The sequence below is a fragment of the Pleurodeles waltl genome, chromosome 5 (genome assembly GCF_031143425.1).
Source record: "Pleurodeles waltl isolate 20211129_DDA chromosome 5, aPleWal1.hap1.20221129, whole genome shotgun sequence".
Classification (NCBI taxonomy): domain Eukaryota; kingdom Metazoa; phylum Chordata; class Amphibia; order Caudata; family Salamandridae; genus Pleurodeles; species Pleurodeles waltl.
In genome coordinates, this window is record NC_090444.1 from 920585440 (window position 1) to 920611017 (window position 25578).

Genomic DNA, 25578 nt, shown 5'->3' on the forward strand with positions numbered 1-25578 from the left:
GTCCAACTGAGCAAACCGAACAATAGGTCTCGGATCATTGGGGTGCAATACCAGCACTTCCTCCATATATTGATGGTAAAACAGAACGTGGAAGTAGATCCCCTGGACAAATAACCAGTGCGTTGTTCTCAAACATATTTTTCTATTTCTGCCTTGTTAATAATATCACTTTTAGAGTACACATCTATCGAACGGTTTTGTGGCACTTATTAGTCATAGGTAAGTCCTTCAGAAGATTTGAGCAAATATGTTTGTTTAAAAAGACATGCTTTAAGAGAGCATCTAAAATAGAGCAAATTTGTCTCTCCAAGGATAGTTACCTGGAGAATATTTCAGAGTCTGGGTGTGCGAACCAAAAAGTTGCAGCCCTCACTTCTGTATTTTGACAGTTTCAGAACTATAAAGACATTTGCGGATCAAAATCTAAGCAAATGACTAGCAGGATATTTAGCCAATAGCTTTGAGATAAATACAGAAGTCAACCCATGAGGTGCCTTGAACGTCATAAAAAGACAACGGAATTGATTCACACTTAAAAGAAAGCCAATGAAGATGTTTTCGCAATGGCTGTATAAGCGACCTTTTGGAAGCATTCAGAATCAAACAATCTGCCACGTTTTGCTCAAATTGTAATCTATTCAATAGAGAATGTGGACATCCAAGGCACAAAGAGTTGACGTACTCTAGTATGGAGCAAATTAAAGCTGAGATTGTTTTCATTCCTTCAAATGTAAAAAAAATAAGGATATCTTCGACCGTGCCTAATTACGCCAGGAGATCTAAGAGGACAAGAGCACTGGCCTGGCCTTTACCCCAAACGTGATCTAAATTTGTCCATAAAGGTTAGCCAGAGACTCTCAGTGATATTTCCAGGATGAAATCTGCATGGAGGCTGTCCAAGAAGTTGGTCTCCTGGAGGTGTTTACTCAGAATTTCAGCAGTGTGGGACTGTCCTCTAGAACTTAGGAAAAAAATAGATACAATGATATCTGGTGATAGTTCTTCAGTAGAGAAAGGTCTTGCCCCTGTTTATTTTAATAGTGGAGGGACAATTGACTCTTTAAAAGATTAAGGCATCATGCCTTGCTGCAGACAGGAATTGAGTAAGAACATAAGGGGGCTAGGGACCATATTCAGGAGCTGCTTCATGTTAAAAGGAGGGCCTGGATCTAACAGAACTCAAGAGTTGATTTAGGACACCGTCTTTACTAGGTTGTACATTGACACTGTAACAAATGAGGACAACATTGCCTCATATGGTAAGTCATCTAAGGAAACTGGAGGAAAATGCCCACCCCTATTGCCTCTCTTATTAGTATGGTCTTACCCGAGAACAAGTTACTCAATTGATGGCAAAACTGCTGTGATGAGACCATGCCTCGAGATATTTTTGTTAGATCAGTTCTGTTGCAACCATGAGGACCTTCTTTTGCATAACAGATAACTTCATGTTCCTTTTATAATATAAGACTATTTTACTCTATCTTTTATAAATTTGTTTAATTTTCCCTGAGCTCTGGGGTGTACCATGGAGCAGGTTTGTTTCTTTTAATCATCTCTATTACGGGTAGCTGGCAACGTAAATCTGCTGCCTCTCTTATCCAATGTATAAATACTACACTTTGAGCTTCAACTGAACTTGGAAGCTCGTAATTAGCTCATTTAAGTGTCTTTCAAGGCTTCCATGTTTGTTTAATGCCATCTTCGAGCCACAAGCAGTTGCTAGATAGTAAGTTGATTTACACCCAATTCTGATAGTGAAACTTTGATAACAAAATGATCTGACCAAAGGTAGGATATAAGTAATAGACCGATAGACATGGTGTTGTGAATCCAGAATTGATTTACAATGAATTGGTTGATGTATAAGTTGAGTTAGGTTAAGGGAGGATGGCAATTAAAAAAAATATTCATCTTTACTTCTAGGCTAGGGGTCAACTTCCCAGTAGTCAAAGTCTCCAATCAGAATTAGATATGAATAATTTATCATTGAGATTGCTTATTCATTAAACATCATGCTAAAATAGGAAAGGCTGATATATATATATATATATATATATATATATATATATATATATATATATGCAGCAGCCGTTCTCCAATTAAAGAACTCCTTGGAAAATCGTGTAGTCTGCATAAAATCAATAAAATGATTTAATACACAAGACAAGCAGGTCCTCACCCAACGTTTTTCGGCCGTAGCCTTGTTCACAGTAAGGGGGAAACCAAACACATCAGGGCATATTTATACTCTGTTTGCACCGAATTAGCGCCATTTTTTTAAACTCAAATTCGGTGCAAAACTAACTCCATATTTATACTTTGGTGCTGGACCCATCTAGCGCCAAATTTATGGAGTTAATGCCATTTTTTGGAAGTGGAAACCTACCTTGCCCTAATGAGATGCAAGGTAGGCGTTCCCGTGCAAAAAATGACTCTCTGGCCTTAAAGCCATATTTATACTCCTGTGCAAAAATGGTGCACGGAAGGGGTAAAAAATGGTGAACAGCTTGCTTTGCCCCATTTATTTAACGCCTGGGTCAGGGCAGGCATTAGGGGACCTGTGGGCCTATTTCCCTGGTGCAATAAGCCCACAGGTGCCCTCCACAGGCCCCAGGGAAGCCCCCACCCACACCAGAGGGACAGCGGAGGATGGGGGACCCCATCCCAGAAAAGTACAGGTAAGTATTTTATTTTATTTTTTTAAAGTGCCATTGGGGTCCATGAAATGCCCCCCCCCCCACATGGCACTGGGTGGATTGGGCATGCCCAGGGGACCCTGGTCCCCTGTGCTGGCCATTGGGGTGGTGGGAATGACTTCTGTCTTTTCTAAGACAGGAGTCATGTGGTATGGATGGTTTTGCATCAGGAAATGACTCTAGGCAGGTTAGAGTCATTTTTTTACTCTAACCTGCCTAATGTCATTTTTGTGTGCAAAAAACCCTTCTTCCATACTGCCAGCCCAACCTGACTAAAGTCATTTTTTTTTCCACTAGCCTACCCTTTGCACCAGCTTGCACCATTCCATAAATATGGTGCCCGGCTGGTGCACAGAAATGGTGCAAGCCGGTGCTAAACTTTTTGGTGCAAAACCGAGTTGGTGCAGTTTTGCACCAAAAAGTATAAATCAGGGCCATCATTTATAAACAAATTACAATAAGTAATACACATTAACAAAGGACACCACCAGTAAATAAGCAGTCCAAAACACCAACACCACGCTGTTCATCTTGGCCTATTCAACATTGGTAATGTAGCACAGTTCATAACAAAATGAAGTGGTGCTGATGTGCTCCAAGTGTGCTTGAGGCTCCCCCATACATGGTAGGAATCATCGGTGTCCGGGCGCTCATACCACTACTCTTAATATGGGGCACTTTGGTTCATGAACTGGTAATGTATGGTATGAGAACTGATGAATGGTCAAGGGGTACGGCAGTGAATATGGTATGAGTGCACCGGACACCAATGATTCCTGTTATGTATGGGGGAGCATCAGGCACACTTTAAGCACCGCAGCACCCATTGTATACATTTCTTCTCTGAGGCTGGGAATTGTGAGGTTACTACAGCATCATTTTTCACTATTCAAGACTCCATTATTTAGAATTGAAATTTTGTACATGGCTTGCACTGATTACAGGGTCATATATCTCGAATATGATGATTTGCTGAGACTTTAAATGTATATTTATTTTGTTATGGAGACTACCAGGAGTTTCTGAGGAGTTCCTAGATTGAAGAACTGTTGCTGCTTATTTATGTGTAGGGCTACCAGGGCCCAGCTCAGACTGAAGCTGTATGGGCCTTTGAACTCTGGATTTAGAGCAGTTTTTTTTTTTTAAGAATCAACCTTGAAGTGTTAATAAAATGTAACCTTATAAGAAGCATATCTTTGTTTTGGACAGGCTCTGATTGAACGAAGGCAGAAATGTTATAGCTGCTAACCCTTTGCCATTTTTGAATTCAGCGTATTGTAGCTAAAATCATAAAATCCCCTCAGGGCAGAAATTAATATATCAAACATTGATGACTCTGTGAGCCACGTCTTGACCAGCAATAAAATATTGCTCCTATAATTTGTTAGTAGAAAAAATATTTTCATTTTGTATTTGATCATTGAATGTATTTAAGCAGGCCAGAGCTTCCTGATCTTGGGTGACAGAATAAAAAAAAACTGCTTAAATTCCGACACAGCACTTTCAATCACAATAAATACCTGCTCATCCCCCAGCACCACACATTAACTCATGACTTTACTATTACTTTTGCGAGTGACTAGGAAAAGCACCTTTGTTGAATATTTCGAATTATTAACTTTGCTTGCTGCCAACATGGAGTCAATGGCACCACCTATCCCTCCTTTTCTGCAAAGTACATGTGAACAATGTTTCCAGGAGTTTAACATCTGTGCAGGGATTTCATTTCCAGACCAGGACGGAAAACATATTTCAAAGCACAGCCTCACTATTGAAGAACAAAGGGCCATATTTATACTTTTTGACGCAAAACTGCACCAAAAAAATTAGCGCCGGCTAACGCCATTCTGAAGCACCATGCGGGCGCCGTATTTATTGAATGACGTTAGCCGGCGTTAGCCGCCGGCGCTGTCTGGTGTGCATTAAAAAAAACGGCGTACACCAGGCAGCGCCGGCGTAGGGGGAAAATGGCGTATGGGCGTCCACATATGGTGCAAGTCAGGCTGAGGCAAAAAAATCGCCTCAGCCCGATTTGCGCCATTCTTTTACGACGCCCAACCCCCATTGAAATGACTTCTGTCATAGCAAAGACAGGAGTCATGCCCCCTTGCCCAATGGCCATGCCCAGGGGACTTCTGTCCCCTGGGCATGGTCATTGGGCATAGTGGCATGTAGGGGGGCACAAATCAGGCCCCCCCCTATACCACAAAAAAAATAAATAAAAAATACTTACCTGAACTTACCTTAATGTCCCTGGGGTGGGTCCCTCCATCCTTGGGTGTCCTCCTGGGGTGGGCAAGGGTGGCAGGGGGTGTCCCTGGGGGCAGGGAAGGGCACCTCTGGGCTCATTCTGAGCCCACAGGTCCCTTAACGCCTGCCCTGACCCAGGCGCTAAAATCCGGCGCTAATGCGGGTTTTTTAGACCCGCCCACTCCCGGGCGTCATTTTTGCCCGGGAGTATAAATACGACGCATATGCATCGGAGTCATTTTTTAAGACGGGAACGCCTACCTTGCATATCATTAACGCAAGGAAGGTGTTCACGCAAAAAAATGACGCTAACTCCATGAACTTTGGCGCTAGACGCGTCTAACCCCAAAGTATAAATATGGAGTTAATTTTGCGTCGAATTTGCGTCGAAAAAAACGACGCAAATTCGGCGCAAACGGAGTATAAATATGCCCCAAAGTATTTTTGAGCAATTCACTTTGCTTGAACTGCCTCAAAAGTAGGAAATTGATGTATGTGTTGAGGCTATAAAAATACTGGAAGAGCATTTCTATGTACAGAAAGTTGTAGTTGTCAATAGACATAAGCTGTCCAAAAACTCCTACATGGCAGTGCTGAGATTATTAGCAGCTTCATGTGAGTTTAAACAATTTGTACAGCAGATAAGAGACCAACTCATAGTTGAAATAAAACAATACAGGCAACATTGGTATCTTGTAAGAATCTATGTTGGAGATAGTAGAAATAGTATGGTGCCTGAATACTGAGTCCTAAATATAATTGTAGAAGCTCTGTGGTTAAAATATTGTAGCAGCAAAAATATCATGGGACATAATAAAATATTATGTAAGTACACCATTTTTTCTGTTAGTTATTTTCACTGATGCATATATAGAATGCTAACAGCCTAATATTTTATGTAGTTTGTACAAATCATAATATGTCTGTTTCTTATTTTAGTTTTTGTTTCATACATTGTTTTTGAGGTGTTTATTTTTGTGTTGCATAGTTTTTGTTAATGTAAATTATTTGAACTTGTTTCTGGGTTGTGAATTAATTTCGGAGTTTGGGTAGTAGCGTTTTATTTTTACATTATTTTAAAATGTATTTGAGTGACAACTGTTTTAGCTGACATAGCTAATTTTGTATAGCAATTTAAACTTATATTTAAAAATAATTGTATTATGTATTACATAAGTAAATGTTGAGGTCAATATGTTTTGTGGTGTTCCTGTGTAACTATTTGTTTTCCTTATGGCCTTCAAGATTAACTGGAGGATTGGGTGGGTAGTGTTTTAATGAAGGGTATTTTTTAGGTATTGTTTATATTAATGCATTTGTGGATTGTATTTAATGTTTTTGTTTGTATATTTTATTTGATTTCATTTTGAGATACATTTTGTTCAGGAGTTCTGTTTTTGATTGTTTTATTTAATATCACATTTCATTTTTTACTGTTCATGGTTTACCCTCCTTTTAAGATAAATAAATCTTTACTTTTGTGGTATATAATTATTTTATTAGATATTTTGGAGTATTGAACAGAAGAATAGTATATCTCAATCCTCAAATGTATGGGCATCCACCAGTGTTTGCAGGTTTGAGTTAGGATGGTATATATGTTTATAGACTGAACATTAGGACAGTAAATCTCAGGCTCTCAATTTTCCCTGTGTTTGTGGGATTAGAGATAGAACAGTATATGTGCCACCACCCTCCAAATAGTTCCCTTGTCTCAAAGTTTGTGGGACTGGAGTTAGAATATCAAATCAGATTTTCCCTCTCAATTGTATGAACCTTTTCATTTGTCTGTGGAATTGGTGTTAGAAGAGCATATTTGCCCCCATCTCCCTGACGGTTAGTGCACTCTCCCCAAAGTCTGTTGGATTGCTATTAAAATTGCTATTAAAATAGTAGTTCTCCAAACTCGGAATGAGGCCCTTAGTCATTAATGTGTATTTTGAGATTTGGAATAAAGTTGAGGTTTGAAATGCTGGCATCTTTGTTTAAATTTGTGGAATATGTAATGTTTATCATTGTAGGTACATAAATTATTCACTTTTGGAATAGTGTTTATTCGTCTTTTGTGTATTTTTGTGTTAGAAGAATGTGATGGGATTTTTTATTCTCTCACTGGTGTTAATATACCACACTTTTTAAAATACTTTTTGGGTTTTCTACACCTTGGAAGTTTTGTTTGTGGATTTGTAAATGTTTTATGTAGTATGTGTTTTTTGTTTGCACAGTGGGACACTGAGGCCCATATTTATACTTTTTTTGTGCTGCATTTGCGCAGCTTTTTGACGCAAAAGCGGGGCAAACTTACAAAATACTATTGCTGGCTAGGTGTATCTTTTGCTGTGCCCAACAGGTGTTGGATTTGGCATGGCTTTCAAGCAGACACTGCACGTAAATGGGGACTGAACACGTTGTGTGCCCTTGGACCATTTCTAAGGTGCAGTTTCCCCAACTACCAGCGAAGCAGAGGCCCTGGCTTTGCCTATTAGATTCTTGTTAAAGGATGTGAACATATGCAATGCACTGATTCCTGACAGCATACTGCCCAACAGGAACAGTCTTTGGCTATGTCAAGTAGGGACAGGTCACATGGCGTGGTCTTCTGTCATATCAAGTGGTCATTCCACAGCCCTCATATTGACATAAAAATTACTGTATAAACCTAAGCTGAAAGGACATTATGAATATGATCCAAAACTTCAACAATGAAATTCAAAGCAGAAGTAAGCAAGTAAACATCCCGAGATGCACTGCTCAGCACCCCACACACAATGCCGTACTCAAGGCTGGACTGGCCATAGCGGGCATTTTCCCAGGAGGCTGAAAGGGTGGGGGAAGGAAGCTTTTGTTACTAGGGGGGGTGGTTTGGTAGCAGTGCAGCACTTTTAAAAGCGCTACAGTGTTCCTTCTATATTCAACAGTTATCTATCAGGCAACAATAAAAGTGGCAAGATAACTTTGGTGATTAAAGTACCTGCTGGAGAGAGATCAGAGTATTGTCAAGTGGCATTTGACTCATCTAAGGTAGTGCAGATGGTTTATATGTCTGCTGAAAAGAACGTGTACTATGCAGATCACAGAACAGTATTTTATGTGCACATGGACAGACCATGCCATCTTTCATTTCACGATCTCCCATGCTCAGCACAACATCACCAAGCATCACAAATCATCCCACCACAGCTGGAGCAATGGAACCGAGCCACAGTGGACACATGCCCTGAGCACCACCCAACCCGAAGTCTCATCAGACCTCAACCAAGCTTTTCAGAATGTCTCTGCACGGATCACCAACTGTGCCAACAAAGTTGCCCCTTTGAGACCAGCAAAAACCAACAAAACCTCAAAACACGCAAGCTGCTACACCCCAGAGCTCAGAGCCATCAAGCGCAGGGGCTACCATATCGAGAAACAATGCTGCTCCACAAGGAAGCCCTCCGACAGAGCTGCTCACAAAGCAGCCATCACCAACTACCACCTGTGCATCAGGACCCCAAGAAAGCAGCCATCACAGTCCGCATTGACAATGTGGCCAACCACACGAAGGAACTCTTCAAAACAGTCAAGGAATTCTCCAACCCAATACCTACACAGAACACTATCCCCAAAACTCTGTGACACCCTCTCTGACCACTTCCACAGCAAAATTGCGACCATCTGCAACAATTTTGACCCTCAACCCACAGCTCTCAACCTCAAAAACCTCAACCAACCAGCTACACCAGCCGAATTATCAGCACTGGGTCTCCGCTCACCAGTCAGACCACTATGGCCACCATGTTGTCTATCCACTCCAGGGCACCCATCGATTCCTGTCCCCGCAGTCTTTTCAACCTGAGAACCAACCCAATCAGCACAGAACTCACCAGCATCATTAACACCTTCATCGTCACAGCAGCCGTCCCGGACAAATGGAAACACGCAGAGGTTGGACCTCTCCTAAAGAAACCCTCTGCTGACCCCAGCGATCTTAAAAATCATCAACCAATCTCCCTGCTCCATCAACCAACAACTCACTGATTACCTGAAACAAAACCACCTGCTCAACACCTCACAATCAGGGTTCTGTGCCAACCACGCTGATTGCCACTACAGATAACATCAGATCTCTCCTAGACCATGGAGAAACTATAACCCTGACCCCTCTTAACCCCTGAGCTACATTTGACACCGTCTCCCACCATACCCTCATCAACAGACTCCACAACATTGGCATATAGAAAAACATCCTCAAGTGGATCACCCCTTTCCTTATAGGTCACACACAGAGCATCAGGCCTATGAACCCATGGACTTCATGTGTAGAGTACTCCATGGATCATCCCTCAGCCCCACCCTGCTCAACACCTACATGACCCCCGTTGCAGACGTCGTCAGATCCCACGGTCTCAACATAATCTCCTATGCTGACCACACTCAGCTATTCCTCTTGCTCACCAATGACCTCCCAACGCCAAAACCAACTTCTGCGATGCTATGACCAATCTAGCCAAATGGCTGAGACAACTGCCTTAAACTCAACTCTGACAAGACAGAAATACTGCTCTGTCGGAGGAACACATACATTTGGGAACACAGCTGGTGGCCAGTAGAACTCGGACCAACACCCACACCAACAGACCATGCACGCAAGCTAGGCATCTTCCTCAACAGCGAACTAACGATGAAACGACAAGTCAATTCAGTCACCTCCTCCTTCTTCAACATCCTTTGCATGCTCTGCAGAATCTTCAAATGGATCCCAGTCAACAACAGAAAGACTGTCATGCAGGCCCTCGTCACCAGCTGCCTCAATTACGGCAATGGTCTCTACGCCGGCATCTCCGCCAAGCTCCTCAAAAGACAGAGGCGGTCATTACAACATTGGCGGTAAATGCCGTTTACCGCCGTGCAGAAGACCGCCAACACACCGCAGCGGCTGCAGAAAGCCGCCACAGCTATTATGACCCACAGCTCGGAATCCGCCAAAATTCAGACACCCACACAAGTCCGCCACACCAAAGCTCAGTGATAAACTGGCGAAAACAAAACCTCCACCGTCACACCAACAGAAATACACCCACACTATCATGACACACAAATCCACGCGGCGGTCTTTCAACCGCGGTATTCCATTGGCGGTAAACACCGCTGCGCTCAAAATACACACACATTCACAAAACACTGCCACATTGGACAATTCCAAATACACACACCTGATACACATACACACACCACTCCCACACACCCAATACAATATAAAACACACACCGACATCACCCACAAACCCATACGACAAAATTACAGAGAGAAGGCCAGAGAGAGACACTACAAACAACTACCAAGCATCCACAGAAATACAATACCATCACCCACATTACTTACACGCACCTCACACAACACACCACTAAATATCACCACACTTATCACTACACACACCACCCCACACATCACCCACACCACCCCATGGCACGGCAAATACACCCAAGGTTCTCTGAGGAGGAGCTCAGGGTCATGGTGGAGGAAATCGTCGAGGTAGAGCCACAACTATTCGGAGCACAGGTGCAGCACACCTCCAAAGTTAGTAAGATGGAGCTATGGCGAAGAATAGTGGACAGGGTTAACGCAGTGGGACAGCACCCAAGAAATAGGGATGACATCAAGAAGAGGTGGAACGACCTACGGGGGAAGGTGCGTTCCGTGGTCTCAAGACACCACCTTGCGGTTCAGCGGACTGGCGGAGGACCCCCACCTCCTCTCCCACAACTAACAATATGGGAGGAGCAAGTCTTGGCAATTCTGCATCCTGAGGGCCTTGCAGGAGTACATGGAGGAATGGACTCTGCTAAGTCAAATCTTAACTATTACATCCCCCACCCTACCTGCATGCTATCACATACCCCCACCCTCGCCCTCACCCCCATCACTCCAACTCCTCACAAATGTCCCAATATCACAAACCACACATCCCAACACCAAGCCCTGCATGCAATAACAAAGCATGGACACCCATCACCAATGCATGGCCACTGCACATACCCATACACCCCCCTAACCCACCATCACACAAGGTTCCACACAGGAATGCAAGCACTGGGGTACACGGTCACCCACCTATTGCACACCATAGCACACACAGATGTAATAAACATCCCTTTATACCCCTGCAGGACCCCTACCCAACATCACCAGACAGGATAGTCCACACATGTCCACACCACCAACAGAAGAGGACCACAGTGATGACAGCAGCTCTGTCCAACTGGACCTAGATGACCAGCCCGGCCCATCGGGGACTTCTGGACAGTCGGTTCCCCTCACACAGTCACAGGCCACCACAGAGCGTCCCCCCTCTGGAAACACCAGCACAGCACCCACCCAGCGGGCCCATACCTCTGTCCCCAGGACACGTCAATCAGCAGTGTGTCCACCACTACAGGGAACCCAGGCTAACCCTCCACCCCAACAACAACAGGGACCTGGGGGCAGTGGTAGTGGGCACACCGTTCAGGGGACAGAGGCCCAGGAACACAGGGGAACTGGGAGGGCTGCTGTGCGACAGGGGGAGGACAGGCCAAGGGAACCCACTCTCCACGAGGCCCTCTCCAACATCATGGGAGCCTACCACCACTCCCAGGAGACGATGGCAACGGTACTGGCCAAGGTTCAGGAGTCCCAGCGCATGCAGGAGGAACAGTATTTGGGCTTCAGGGAGGAACTCAGTTCCACCAATTCCACCCTGGGCACCATCGTAGGGGTGCTGAAGGAAGTACTCAACACCAGGAGGTACACTGTGGCACAACAAGGGGCCCCTGACACTAGCCTGGACGATGAACTGCCCACCACCTCCGCCGGCGCTAGTGGACAGGACGCCCCGCCACAGGACCACTACACCAGCACCCCAACCCCTGCAGAGGGAGAACCACCCCGCAAACGGTCCCTGAGATCCAGGACAAAGACAGAGAACAATGCCAAGACCCCCGCCAAGAAATGAGACCAACCTGAAAGTCATCCTTCTGTCCCACTTTGTCACCCTGTCCATTCTCAAACTGCCCCAGCTCCACTTCCTATGCCCCTTTGGACAATGCACCTGTGAAACTAATAGACTGGACTCTGCCATGGACATTCCTCCACCATCACCCCTCACCATTTTACAACACCCTCCAACATTGAGCACTTAAATAAACACCCTTGAAGCACAAAACAATCTGGAGTCAGTCTGTGATTTCGAAATTGTGTATTAGCAATTACAGTAACAAAATGCTCTTTCAATTGTAATGTCAACATACCTATGTCACACAGCTCTAGTCCATGAGGAAGCACAGCAGATGTCACACAGTGGGACCCACATCTGTGAAATCGTAAGGGAAAGTGACAACTCAGTGACCGTACACTGGGTGAAAACGACAGACAGTAGAGAGGTAGTAGTGTTAAAGTACATGTAGTAGGCAGGTTTGTATTCTTACCTGTGTCTCACTGGAAGTATTGCAGGATCACAGAGGTCCTGTTAAAGATGTCCTCTTCTTCTGCTTCCTCTTCCTCACTGTCCACAGGCTCCACAGCTGCAACAACACCGCCATCTGGACCATCCTCCTGCAGAAAAGGCACCTGTCGTCGCAAAGTTAAGTCATGAAGCATACAGCAGGCCATGATGATCTGGCACACCTTCTTTGGTGAGTAGAATAGGGATCCACCTGTCATATGGAGGCACCTGAACCTGGCCTTCAGGAGGCCGAAGGTCCGCTCTATTATCCGCTGAGTTCGCCCATGGGCCTCATTGTAGCGTTCCTCTGCCCTTGTCCTGGGATTCCTCACTGGGGTCAGTAGCCATGACAGGCAAGGGACAACTGTTAGACACACACTAACCTGTAGGGATAACCCCAGACAACCATTCCCACTGACTTGTTTCCAGGTGCTCACCTAATAGCCACACACGGTGCCTCTGGAGTTGCCCCATCACATAAGGGATGCTGCTATTCCGCAGGATGTAATCGTCATGCACTGAGCCAGGGAATTTGGCATTCACATGGGAGATGTACTGGTCTGCCAAACACACCATCTGCACATTCATGGAATGGTAACTCTTTCGGTTTCTGTACACCTGTTCACTTCTGCGGGGGGTACCAAAGCCACATGTGTCCCATCAATGGCACCTATGATGTTGGGGATATGTCCCAGGGCATAGAAGTCACCTTTCACTGCAGGCAAATCCTCCACCTGAGGGAAAACGATGTAGCTGCGCATGTGTTTCAGCAGGGCAGACAACACTCTGGACAACACGTTGGAAAACATAGGCTGGGACATCCCTGATGTGCTATGGCCACTGTTGTTTGAAATGACCCACTTGCAAGGAAATGGAGTACTGACAGCACCTGCACTTGAAGGGGGATTCCTGTGGGATGGCGGATAGCTGACATCAGGTCTGGCTCCAGCTGGGCACACAGTTCCAGGATTGTGGCAAGATCAAGCCAGTAGGTGAGGATCACATGTCTTTCCTCCATTGTCGACAGGTCCACCAGCGGTCTGTACACCAGAGGATGCAGCCATCTCCTCACATGTCCCAGCGGACGGTGCCTATGAAGAACAACAGCGAGCACAGAGTCAACCAACTCAGAGGTACGAACCCACAGCTTACACAGAACACAAATCATAATCCGAAATTTGGCCTGTATGAGTGTTGAGGCAAGGCCTAGGTATGTGTGACACAGTGAAAAATTAAGCCATGTGGGCCCCTGTAATGGTGGCTGCCTGACCTGTAAAGTGGGACAATGGGATGTGAGGTAACTGCGCTGGCGTTGTACACCGTCGCGGTAGGCGGTCGAAGACCGTGGCGCAATTCTGCATTGGTTAACATTGGACCCTATGGGTCCAAGGAGCCAATGACGATGTACGCCGGCGGTGACGCCATTTTCTATCTGTTCAATCACTCGATACCTGATCTTCGACAGGAGAGGACCTACACTGCAAGTGCTGTTGTGACCTCAGTCTGGAAGAGACAATGGCTCGTGCGTCTGGGGACAGGGCCCCTGCCTTCACATCGGAGGAGTTGATGAAACTCGTGGATGGGGTCCTCCCCCAGTACACGCTACTCTATGGTCCTCCAGACAAACAGGTAAGTACAATGGGAGCATGCTGTATGGGCTATGCCTGTGTGGAGTGGGGTGGATGAAAGATGGGGGGGGAGATTTAGGCGTGCATGAAACAACGGTGAGTGCATGTGCCACATGGCAAGGGTAGGGATGGGGGCCATTGACTGTGACGGTGCAGTTGGTAATAACTTTTCTTTTCCCCCTGTACAATTCCTGCAGGTCAGCGCCCACCAGAAAAAGGATATTTGGCGTGCCATCGCCAAGGAAGTCCGGACCCTAGGGGTCCACCACAGACGGAGCACCCACTGCCATAAGAGAGGGGAGGACATTCGCCGCTGGAGCGAGAAGACTGCGGAGTCCCAGCTGGGGATGCCCTCCCAACGTGGGAGGGGTGCCCGTCGCACCATGACCCCCCTAATGTTCAGGATCCTGGCGGTGGCGTACCCGGAGCTGGATGGGCACTTGAGGGCATCACAGCAGCCACAAGGGGGTGAGTACACTCTCATTCTGCTGATTTTGCGCGCAGTCGAGGCGTCTGGGTGGGGGAGGTGGGCTGTGGGTTTCCCTAGGCCAGGGCGAGTGTGCTAGTTGGGTCCCCTTGTTCTGGCAGACCCTGTGGCACCCCACCCCACCCCGCCTGTGAACTGTGCCAAGTTCACCTAGTCAGGCTCCTGTGTCATCCATGTGTGCAGATGTCGGCCATAGCCTTGTAGGCCATGTCCCAGGGATTGAACAGTGGACCCCAAGTGCACGGCGTAGTGCAGGGTGCTTCTGTGTCTGTCGTGTCCGCCAACGGTAGTGGTAATGCATGCACTCAACATGTCTTTCGTCTGTCGTCCCCCCCCTTTTTGTGGTCTCCCTGTTCTTGTGTGCATTAGCATCATCAGGCGGAGGAGCAGTGGCACCGGAGCAGGAGGGAGCTGCATCCCACATGGACCTGGAGGGCGAGACTACGGACTCGGAGTTCACCAGTGGGACGGAGGGCGAGGGGAGCTCCACGGCGGGGACCGGAGCTGACACCAGTGACACGGACTCGTCCTCTGATGGGAGCTCCCTTGTGGTGGCGGCAACATCTGTGCCCCCCGCATCTACAGGTACAGCCGCCACCCCCCCACCAGCACCGCCCTCCCAGCAGCCCCTCAGCCTTTGCCCCGTGCCTGTTCACCCAGGAGGGTGGGCATCACCTTCGCCCCAGGCACCTCAGGCCCTGCCCCAGTCACCCCTGCTGCCTTCAGTGAGGAGGCCATTGACCTCCTCAGGTCCCTCACTGTTGGGCAGTCTACCATTTTGAATGCCATCCAGGGTGTAGAAAGGCAGTTGCAACAAACAAATGCATTCCTGGAGGGCATTCATTCTGGTCAGGCGGCCCTTCAGCGAGCTTTTCAGACTCTGGCCTCAGCACTGATGGCAGCCATTGTCCCGGTCTCTAGCCTCCCCCTCCCACTTCCTCCACCCAGACCCAATCCCCTCTACCTCAGCCTATCCCAAGCACACCTTCAGACCAGCATGCACACACCTCAACACACAAAGGAAGCTCAGGCAAACATAAGCATCACACAACCCACAGGCACTCATGCAAGCATCACACACATGCAGACACACCAACATCCACTGCCTCCACTGCGTCCCCCTCCTTCTCGTCTCCCTCCTCCCTCCCTGTCTCGTCTCCACTTACACCTGCATGCACTACATCTACAGCCACTACTTCCATCACCAGCACACCCACCACCGCACCCCGCTCACGTGCAGTCACCGCCCCCACTACCATTCACACGTCCCCTGTGTCCTCTCCCAGTGTGTCTGTGACGCCCCCTCCCAAGATACACAAACACAGGCACACACCCACCCAACAGCCATCCACCTCACGACAGCCTCCAGCGCATGCACCTTCACCCAAAGTCACCAAACGAACACCTCCTACAAACACAACCTCTTCCTCCACTCCCAAACCCCCTCCAGCTACCCGTCACAGTGTTCCCAAGAAACTTTTCCTGGCCAACCTTGACCTCTTTCCCTCACCTCCCCCACCCTGTCTGTCTCCTAGGGCCCAACTCCTAGGGCCCGACTCTCCAGGTCCCAACCTAGCACCTCAGCCACAACATCTCCGGGGCCAGTGGTGCCTGTAGTCACCGGAATCTGGAGTGCACCGGCCACCAGGGCAGCCAGTGTGGCACGGAGCCACAGCACGGACAGTCCCCCACCTGTCAAGCATCAAAAGTTGGCCAGTGCCAGGAGGGAGAGGGGGAAGACTCCAGCCACCAAAGCCGCTCCCAGGGGTACAGGTGGGAGTGTGGAGTCATCTGCGACACCTTCCAAGGTGGGGAAGGCCCACAAGAAAGTCAGCAAGTCTAGGAAGAGCAGCACGGCGGAGAACATCATCCCCGCTGCCCAGGAGGCCACCGCCATCATCCTCGCTGCCCAGGAGGCCACCGCCATCATCCCCGCTGCCCAGGAGGCCACCGCCACCAGCCCTGCTGCCCAGGAGGCCACCGCCAGCACCAGCCCTGCTGCCCAGGACAGGACCGCCAGCACCAGCCCCGCTGGGCCATGAAGGACCACCAGCACCAGCCCCACTGGGCCATGAAGGACCGCCAGCCCCGCTGGGCCATGAAGGACCGCCAGCACCAGCCCCGCTGGGCCAGACATGACCGCCAGAAGCTGAGTCACTGCAAAGGACCCCTCCACCACAAAACACCGCTGAACAGGGCATCGCCGCCACAAGCACCGCTGAACAGGGCACCGCCATTAGCAACACAAAAGGATGATGGACGGAGTGCTGAACAATGCAAACACTCACCCCCAGTCACAGATCTGGGTTTAATCCATCGTTCTTTTGCTCACCATGCCACCCCAGTTTGGACCCAGCCAAATGCAAATCAGTCTTGACCCTGTTCCTCATGGGAACAGTCCAGCCCGAACTGCAAAGCCAGGTCCTCACTGGACTGGAAACAAGCATCCTGGGACCGGTTTCAGGGTTTCACCCTTCATCAGCCAGGCTAGCTTGAATCCAGTGGCACAATGAGCAAGGGACCCACGTCTGGGCATGCCCTTCCCACTTAGGGCAACTTTAGCAACACAGAACAGGGCACCGTCGCCACAAGCACCGCTGAACAAGGCACTGCCGCCACAAGCACCGCTGCCAATGACACCACCGCAACAAGCACCGCTGGCCCATGAGCACCAAGCGCACTGACGCTACTCAGTCCGTCACAAGCAGGATGAAGCACTCTGGGCACAAAGCCCCCTCCAGAACCAGTGGAGACAAACATCCACTTGAGAGACTGTGGCTTTGCACTCCCCAGGATGGAACAGTGGGCAAACCACCCACTGGAGAGACTTGAGAGACTGTGGCTTTGCACTCCCCAGGATGCAGCAGTGGGCAAACCACCCACTTGTGAGACTTGAGAGACTGTGGCTTTGCACTCCCCAGGATGCAGCAGTGGGCAAACCACCCACTTGTGAGACTTGAGAGACTGTGGCTTTGCACTCCCCAGGATGGAACAGTGGGCAACCCACCCACTGTAGAGACTTGAGAGACTGTGGCTTTGCACTCCCCAGGATGGAAGAGTGGGCAAACCACCCACTGTAGAGACAAGAGACTGTGGCTTTGCACTCCCCAGGATGGAACAGTGGGCAAACCACCCACTGTAGAGACTTGAGAGACTGTGGCTTTGCACTCCCCAGGATTGAACAGTGGGCATGTGGCCCCCTCGTGGATTTGGCGTCCTGCACTCAACCGGCTGAGGTGCCCCTCCCTTTCCCTTCCCCCTGAGGTGCCTGTTTTATTGCTATCTGATGCCCCTGCAGTGTTCTCTCCGTCATTTCGGGGATTGGGTGTGGGCCTCGCCCATACCGTGTGGGCCCAGTGTTCCACGGACTTCAATGGAGCACTGCCTGGACTACTATTCTTGGTGTCTATATTTGTTCATAGTGTATATATATATTTTTGCGTACTGTATTTTAATATATTACAATGGTTACACTCATTTCCTTTTGTCCTTGCATTCTTCTGTTGGGGGGGTACCTGTAATTTATCATGCTGTATTAGTGTGTGTGTTGTAGTGTGTGAGGGTGGGGGTGGGAGTGTTGCGTGTTGAGTGTGTGTGTCCCTGTTTTTTCCCTCCCCTGTGCTGTAGGTGCAGTACTCACCGTTGTCTTCGCCGCCAGCATTTGTGCTCCTGGTAGAGGAGAAAGATGATAAGGGCTGGCAGGATGTGCAGCTCTGGTTCCATGGCGTCCTGGTTCCTCGTGGGGTGTGTAGTGGTGAGTGTTTTCCCTTCGAAGTCCTATTCCCTCCCTGTTTTTGTTTGCGGTGAATCCACCCCGGAAAAGGTGGCGTATTGGTGGGTTCTGATTCTGTGGGCAGTACATTGTCCTCCGCCTGTCTGTTGGCGGTGACCGCCAAGCTGTTTGTTTGTACCGCCGTGGCGGTCGGAGTGTTAAAGTGGCTGTCTTTGTTGGCGGCTTCCGCCACGGTCGTGATTCCAATTTTTTCCCGCCGGCCTGTTGGGGGTCTTACCGCCACTTTAATACCGACCGCCAGGGTTGTAATGAACACCAGAATGCCATGGCCAGACTCATCCTAAACCTCCCCAAAGGCACATATATCAACCCCCACCTCAGAAACCTCCTCTGGCTCCCCATCCAGAAGAGATGCAGTTCAAGATCCTCATGCATGCCTACAAAGCTCTACACTATCAAGGACAATCCATCACCAACCATAGACTGAACTTCCACCTACCCCTAAGACACCTGCGATCCTCCTCACTCGCCCTTGCAAACCCCCCATCCATCGCAGCCACAGCAGGGGCCACTCCTTCTACATCGCCACCAAGATCTGGAACAACCTGCCCCTCCACCTCCGAACAGCACCCTCGCTGGCGGACTTCAGAAAGAAACTCAAGATCTGGCTTTTCGTCTGAGACAAGGCACCCTCAGCGACCAGATAACACTAGGAGTGACAGTGTTGAGCTATACAAATGCTGATTGATTAATTGATTCATGTGCAATGCTCAGTGGGATACTACTTTTGTCACAGAGATCCTTTTGTTACTGCGGAGTTCATAAGTTGCAATCATATTCTAGCACAGTGAGCAATGAACTGACATCAAAAAGCTGCATGCAAACTACATGATACAGGTTAAAAAATTATGTTTTTTTCCCAGTCTTTGATTATCCTAATTCTGCTAAAAAGGGTTTGTTTGGGAACAAATAAATTGTTGTTAGTAAATTCAACCCTAACCAATGTGTTACGTTCTGTATCCTGAGTTTGAGCTTCCGGAGACAAAGGCACTCTTACAAAATGCCTATCTGTATGGATGACATGTGAATCCTACATCTCTTAGTCCCCTTTGTCTTATGTAACATTTTCTATGCACTGATTTACGCATGTATGATTCATTGTGTATGTGTGTATGATGTAAAGTACTCCAACACCCTACACTGGTAAGAGAGATGCTATAAAACAAAAGAAATACATGTGAGAGAGGGGCTATGAACAAATGAGAGGCACTGTTAGAGGGCATGGTGAGGGAATCATTGAAGATCCCCAATAAAGATTGCTGTACCCTGGTGCACTGTAAGGTCATCATTTACTATGCTTTAAAAACCAATACAACTGAATATATAATGAAAAATATGATGTAGAATGCACTGTTTTTGCCATTTTTCCCACATTTTCTTGAGGGGAGAACCCCTCTGCCCCACTGTGGTTTTCAGGCTTGCTCGCTAAGCACCCTCCTAAACCTGGCATCCTTGGCATGGTTTCCCCTGTCTTTTTGCCTCTGCTTCCTGTGTTTTTGACTGTGTGCTGGACTTTGTTTTTGTTGGTTTGGGTACTCTGGGCACTTTACCACTGCTGACCAGTGCTAAAGTGCAAGTGCTCTCTGTGTAAACTGTATATCTAATTGGATTTTTCATGATTGGCATATGTGATTTACTAGTAACTCCCTAGTAAAGTGCACTAGAGATGCCCAGGGCCTTTACATCAAGTGCTACTAGTGGGACTGCAGCACTTGTTGTGACACCCACGTGAATAGCCCTGTAAGCATGGCTCAGGCTTCCCACTGCAGTGTCTGTGTGTGCAGTTTTAAACTGCCATTTTGATCTGGCAAGTGTACCCACTTGCCAGACCCAAACCTTCCCTTTTTGTACATGTAAGGCACCCCTAAGGTTGGTCTTAGGCGCCCTCAGCAGGGTGCAATGTACGTTAAAGGTAGGACATGTACTGATGTGTTTTACATGTCCTGACAGTGAAATACTGCCAAATTCGGTTTTCACTCTTGTAAGGCCTATCCCTCTCATAGATTCACGTGGGGGCTGCCTTTGGGAGCAGATAGAGATATGAAGTTTGGGGGTCTCTGAACTCACAATTTAAAAATACATCTTGTGGTAAAGTTGTTTTTTAGGTTGTCGGTTTGAGAATACCACTTTTATAAAGAGGGTGTTTTCTAGCTTAACCATTCCGTGCCTCTGCCTGCTTATGTATTTCATGTCTGTGTCAGACTATCAGTTGGGCTGTTTGTGAATCTCCGCTAGTCAGTGACACAAAGGGAGCTGATGTGTAGCCTGCATATTCTGATGAGTTCTACGGGCTAGAATGGGGATGGAGTTGCTGACACTTACACCTGAAAGGGATGTGCCTGCCCTCACACAATGCAGTCTCCAACCCCCTGGTGTGTGTCTGGGGCCAGGCCTGGGTAAGGCAAGATCTTGTCAACAACAGAGACTTTCCTTTGAAGTTTATCTACTTCAAAGGCAGAAAGGAGTACATGTAGTGGGCCCAAAACCCCAGATTTTTACAACACTTCTGGATCAAGAGGAACCTCTGCCAAAGATAAGAGCTAAAGAGTTGAGAAGGAGTACTGCCCCTTTGCTGTGTATGCTTTGCTTGGTTGGCCTGCAGTTGCTGCTTCTGCCTTATAGGGGGCAAAGACTGGACTTTGCTGTGTATCCTGCTTGTGAAGTTTCTACAAGGGCTTGGACTGAGCTTGCCCTCTGTTCTGAAGTCTCAGGGCCACCAAAGACGTCCTCTGCCAGCACCTGGACTCTCTTGCTGAGAGTCCTACCCTGCCAAGTGGTGCCTAATCCAGTTCTTGGGCCCTTGAAAGGACAAGCTGGTGAAAAACCAAGAAACACCAAGTGCACCGACTTTGGACAACGCCCAGACTGACGCCGCTGCCAGATCCTGCGTCACCGCCTGCAACTGAAGCTGTGGTGCCCACTGGAATGAGACGACCCTGCAGGCCCTCGGCCGCCTTAGCCTGGCTTAAGTCCACAACTCTGTGAGTCCCAAAGTGCTGTGTCACCAACGTCCATGAAACCCGACTCCGCTGGAACCGACGCTTCACACCAATGCCGCCTCATCTCCACTGCTCCAGCTGGTAGGAACACCTGCAGCACCTCTGTGAAGTTTTGAGGGCTCTGCAGAAGGCAGGCTTCACTGTTAGGGCTAGTAAATGCCAACTAGGGCAGGGATATGTGGTTTACCTGGGGCACCATGTGGGGAGTGGCCAGGTGGCACCCCTGCAACCAAAGATTGATACCATTCTAGCTTGGGAGCCTTCCAAGACCAAGACAGAGGTGAGAGCCTTTCTAGGTATCTCAGAATACTACAGGAGGTTTTTCAAGGGGTATGGAACTATTGTTGCCCCCTTGACTGAGTTGACCTCTAAGAAACAACTCAAAAAGGTGATCTGGACTGAAGCTTGCCAGACTGCTTTTGATGCCCTTAAGGCAGCCATGTGCACAGCACCCTTGCTGAAGGCACCCAACATCTCCAAGGAATTCGTTGGCAGAATGACAGTTCAGAGCATGGTGGGGGAGCAGTTCTTGCACAGGAAAATGAAGAGGGCCTAGACCAGCCCCTAGCCTTCATTAGTAGGAGGTTACTTCCCCAGGAACGGAGGTGGAGTGCAATTGAGCGGGAAGCTTTTGCTGTGGTCTGGGAACCGAAGAAGCTGAGGCCCTACTTGTTTGAGACTCACTTCCGGGTTCAGACAGACCATAGGCCCCTCAGATGGTTAATGCAGATGAGGGATGAGAACCCAAGACTGTTGAGGTGGTCTATCTCCCTACAGGGAGTGGACTTTATAGTGGAGCACTGCCCTAGTACAGAACACACCAATGCTGATGGTCTGTCCGGATTCTTCTGCCTTAGTGATGAGAACTTCTATGAGGTTGGGTAGTTCGCCCCACTTTTAAGCTTGGGAACACATGTTAGACCTGGCATCCTTGGCGTTGTTCCCACTGTCTTTTTGCCTCTGCTTCCTGTGTTTTGACTGTATGCTAGACTTTGTTTTAGCTGGTTTTGGTACTCTGGGCACTTTACTACTGCTGACCAGTTCTAAAGTGCAAGTGCCCTCTGTGTAAACTGTATGTGTAATTGGGTTTTCCACGTTTGGCATATTTGATTTATGTGTAAGCCCATAGTAAAGTGCACTAGAAGTACCCAGGGCCTGTAAATCAAATTCAAATGCTACTAGTGGGCCTGCAGCACTGATTGTGCCACCCACATGAGTTGCCCTGTGAACATGGCTCAGACCTGCCTCTGCAGGGTCTGTGTGTGCAGTTTTAAACTGCCAATTGGACCTGACAAGTGTACCCATTTGCCAGGCCCAACCTTCCTTTTTTGCACATGTAAGGCAGCCATAAGGTAGGCCCTAGGTAGCCCCAGGGGCAGGGAACAGTGTATGTTACAGGTGTGACATGTACTGATGTGTTTTGCATGTCCTAACAGTGAAATATTGCCATATTCATTTTTCATATTTGCAAGGCCAATCTCTCTCATAGGGTAACATGGGGGCTCCCTCTAAATAACTTTTAAGTGCAGTTTCCCTTTGGGAGCAGATAGAGATTTGGAGTTTGGGGTTTCTGAACTCACAATTTAAAAATACAACTGGTGGTAAAGTTGTTTTTTAGATTGTTAGTTTGAAAATGCCACTTTTAGAAAGTGGGCATTTTCTTGCTTAACCATTCTTTGCCTCTGCCTGCTTGTGTATTCCATGTCAGGGCCAGATTGACAGTTGGACTGTTTGTGAATCTCCACTAGATAGAGACAGAAAGGCCCATAATTAAACCTTATTTGTGCTGAATTTGCATAATTTGTTTTTACCCAAATTTGGCGCAAACCCAACTCCATATTTAGATTTTGACGTTAGACATGTCTAATGCCAAAATATAGGCGTTTGCACCATTTTGCGAAAGCGTGGACCTACCTTGTGTCAATGAAATGCAAGGTAGGCGTTCCCATCTAAAAAATGGTGCTGTCCCCATAGCCCCATATTTATCCCCTGTGCTAAAATGATGCACCGGTGGAAGGAGGGGCTAAATAATGGTGCAAAGTTTGCGTTGGATCGTTATTTAACCCCTAGGTCAGACCAGGCATGAGGGGACCTGGAGACCCATTGCCATGGTTAAACACCCTGGAATGGGCCCAGAGGTGCCCTCCCCAAGCTCCAGGAACACCCCCACCCACACCAGAGGGACAAAACAGGATAGGGGACCCCATCCCAGGTAAGTCTAGGTAAGTATTTTGTAATGTTTATTTTTTTACCATTGGGGGCCCTAACATGGGGCCCCTTGCATGGCATAGGGTGCAAAGGTCATGCTCAGGGGACACTTGTCCCTTGTTCTGGCCATTGGGGTGGTGGGCATGACTCCTGTCTTTCCTAAGACAGGAGTCAGGTTTTTTGTGGTTGTGCGCCAGGAAATGGCGCTAGTCTGGTTAGAGGCATTTTATTTGCTTCTAACCAGGCTAGCGTCATTTTCTGACACATAACCCCCTCCTTCCCTACCGCCACCCTCACCCGACTAGCATCTTCTTCTAAGACGCCAGTCCAAGTTTAGCGACAGATTGAGCCATTCAATAAATACGGCACCCAGCTGATGTTGTTAAACGATGCAAGCCAGCGCAAAACTTTTTGCCACAAAACTGCGTTAGTGCAGTTTTGTGGTAAAAAGCATAAATATGGGCCAAAGAGAGCTGGGGTGTAAGCTGCATATCCTGATGATTCTCCGGGGCTAGATTGGGAAGGGAGGAGCTGACACTTACACCTGAAAGGGCTGTGCCTGCCCTCACAGAATGCAGTCTCCAACTCCCTGGTGTGTGTCTGGGGCCAGGCCTGGGCAAGGCAGGATATTGTCAACAGAGCTTTTTTTTTTAAGTTTGCCTACTTCAAAGGCAGAAAGGGGTATAAGTAGTGGACCCAAAACCCCAGAACACTTTAGAAAACTTCTGGATCAAGAGGAGCCTCTGCCAAGGAGAAGGGCTGAAGAGCTGGTGCAGGAGTACTGCCCCTTTGCCATGTGTGCTTTGCTGGGTTGGCCTGCAGTTGCTGCTTCTGCCTTAGAGGGGGCAAAGACTGGACTTTGCTGTGTATCCTGCTTGTGAAGTTTCTCCAAGGGGTCGGGCTAAGCTTTCCCTCTGTTCTGAAGTCTCAGGGCCCTCAAAGACTACCACTGCCAGCACCTGGACTCTCTTGCTGAGACTCCTACCCTGCCAAGTGGTGCCTAATCCAGTCCCTGGGCCCTTGAAAGGATACGCGGTGAAAAACTAAGAAAAGCCAAGTGCACCGACTTCAGACGATGCCCAGACTGACGCTACTGCTGGATCCCACAACACTGCCTGCAACTGAAGCACTGGTCCCCACTGGAGTGAGACGACCCCGACCGATCCCGCAGGCCTGACTACGCTGCAGCCTCGCTGAAGTCCACAACTCTGTGAATCCCGAAGTGCTGTGTCACCCACGTCCATGACACCCGACTCTGCTGGAACTGATGCTTCGCACGCACACCACCTCATCTCTATGCTCTGCAGTAAGGACCTGACTCCTCGCACTGATTCCTCCGCTCCTCTGCTCTGCAGCTCTAGAACCAACGTCACACCAGATCCAGCGACACCCCAATCCCCGACTCCATTCATCCGGCTTGTTCTCTAATTTTAACAAGGTCCTGCACCTGGGGGTCAATGTGACTCTGTGACCAATGCCATTGGCGTCATATTATTGGGAAAGACTCCGTCATGGCTCCGTGATATAACCAAATTAAAGTTTTGTGTTTCTAAGCACTATATTGAAGTTTCATCTTTAAGATTTCATAACGTTGCTTGTGTATGTTGGATTATTGTCATTTAGGTCTTGTTTTAATTAGATAAAAGTTAGTTATTTTTCTAAACTGGTGTTGTGTCCATTTTGTAGAGTTTTAACTGTATTACTGTGTGTTGGTACAAAAACGTTACACATTGCCTCTGAGATAAGCCTGACTGCTTGTGTCAAGCTACCAAGGGGGTGAGCAGGAGTTATTCTAGGTGTGTATCTCCTTTACCTTCACTAGAGTAAGGGTCCCTACTAGGACAGGGTGCATCCAGAGACCCCACTTCTAACACACCCAATGGGTGTTGTTCCAGCAAAATTTACCATGGCTGCTTTGGGTTCCCAGTCTGACCCTACACACGAATAATTTCACAAATGTTGTCAATGGTGACATCAACAATAAGATGGTCATCACATCACTGGATATCTGTGCCTTAATGGGTTCATACAGCGTAAATAAAAAACAAGTTCTCT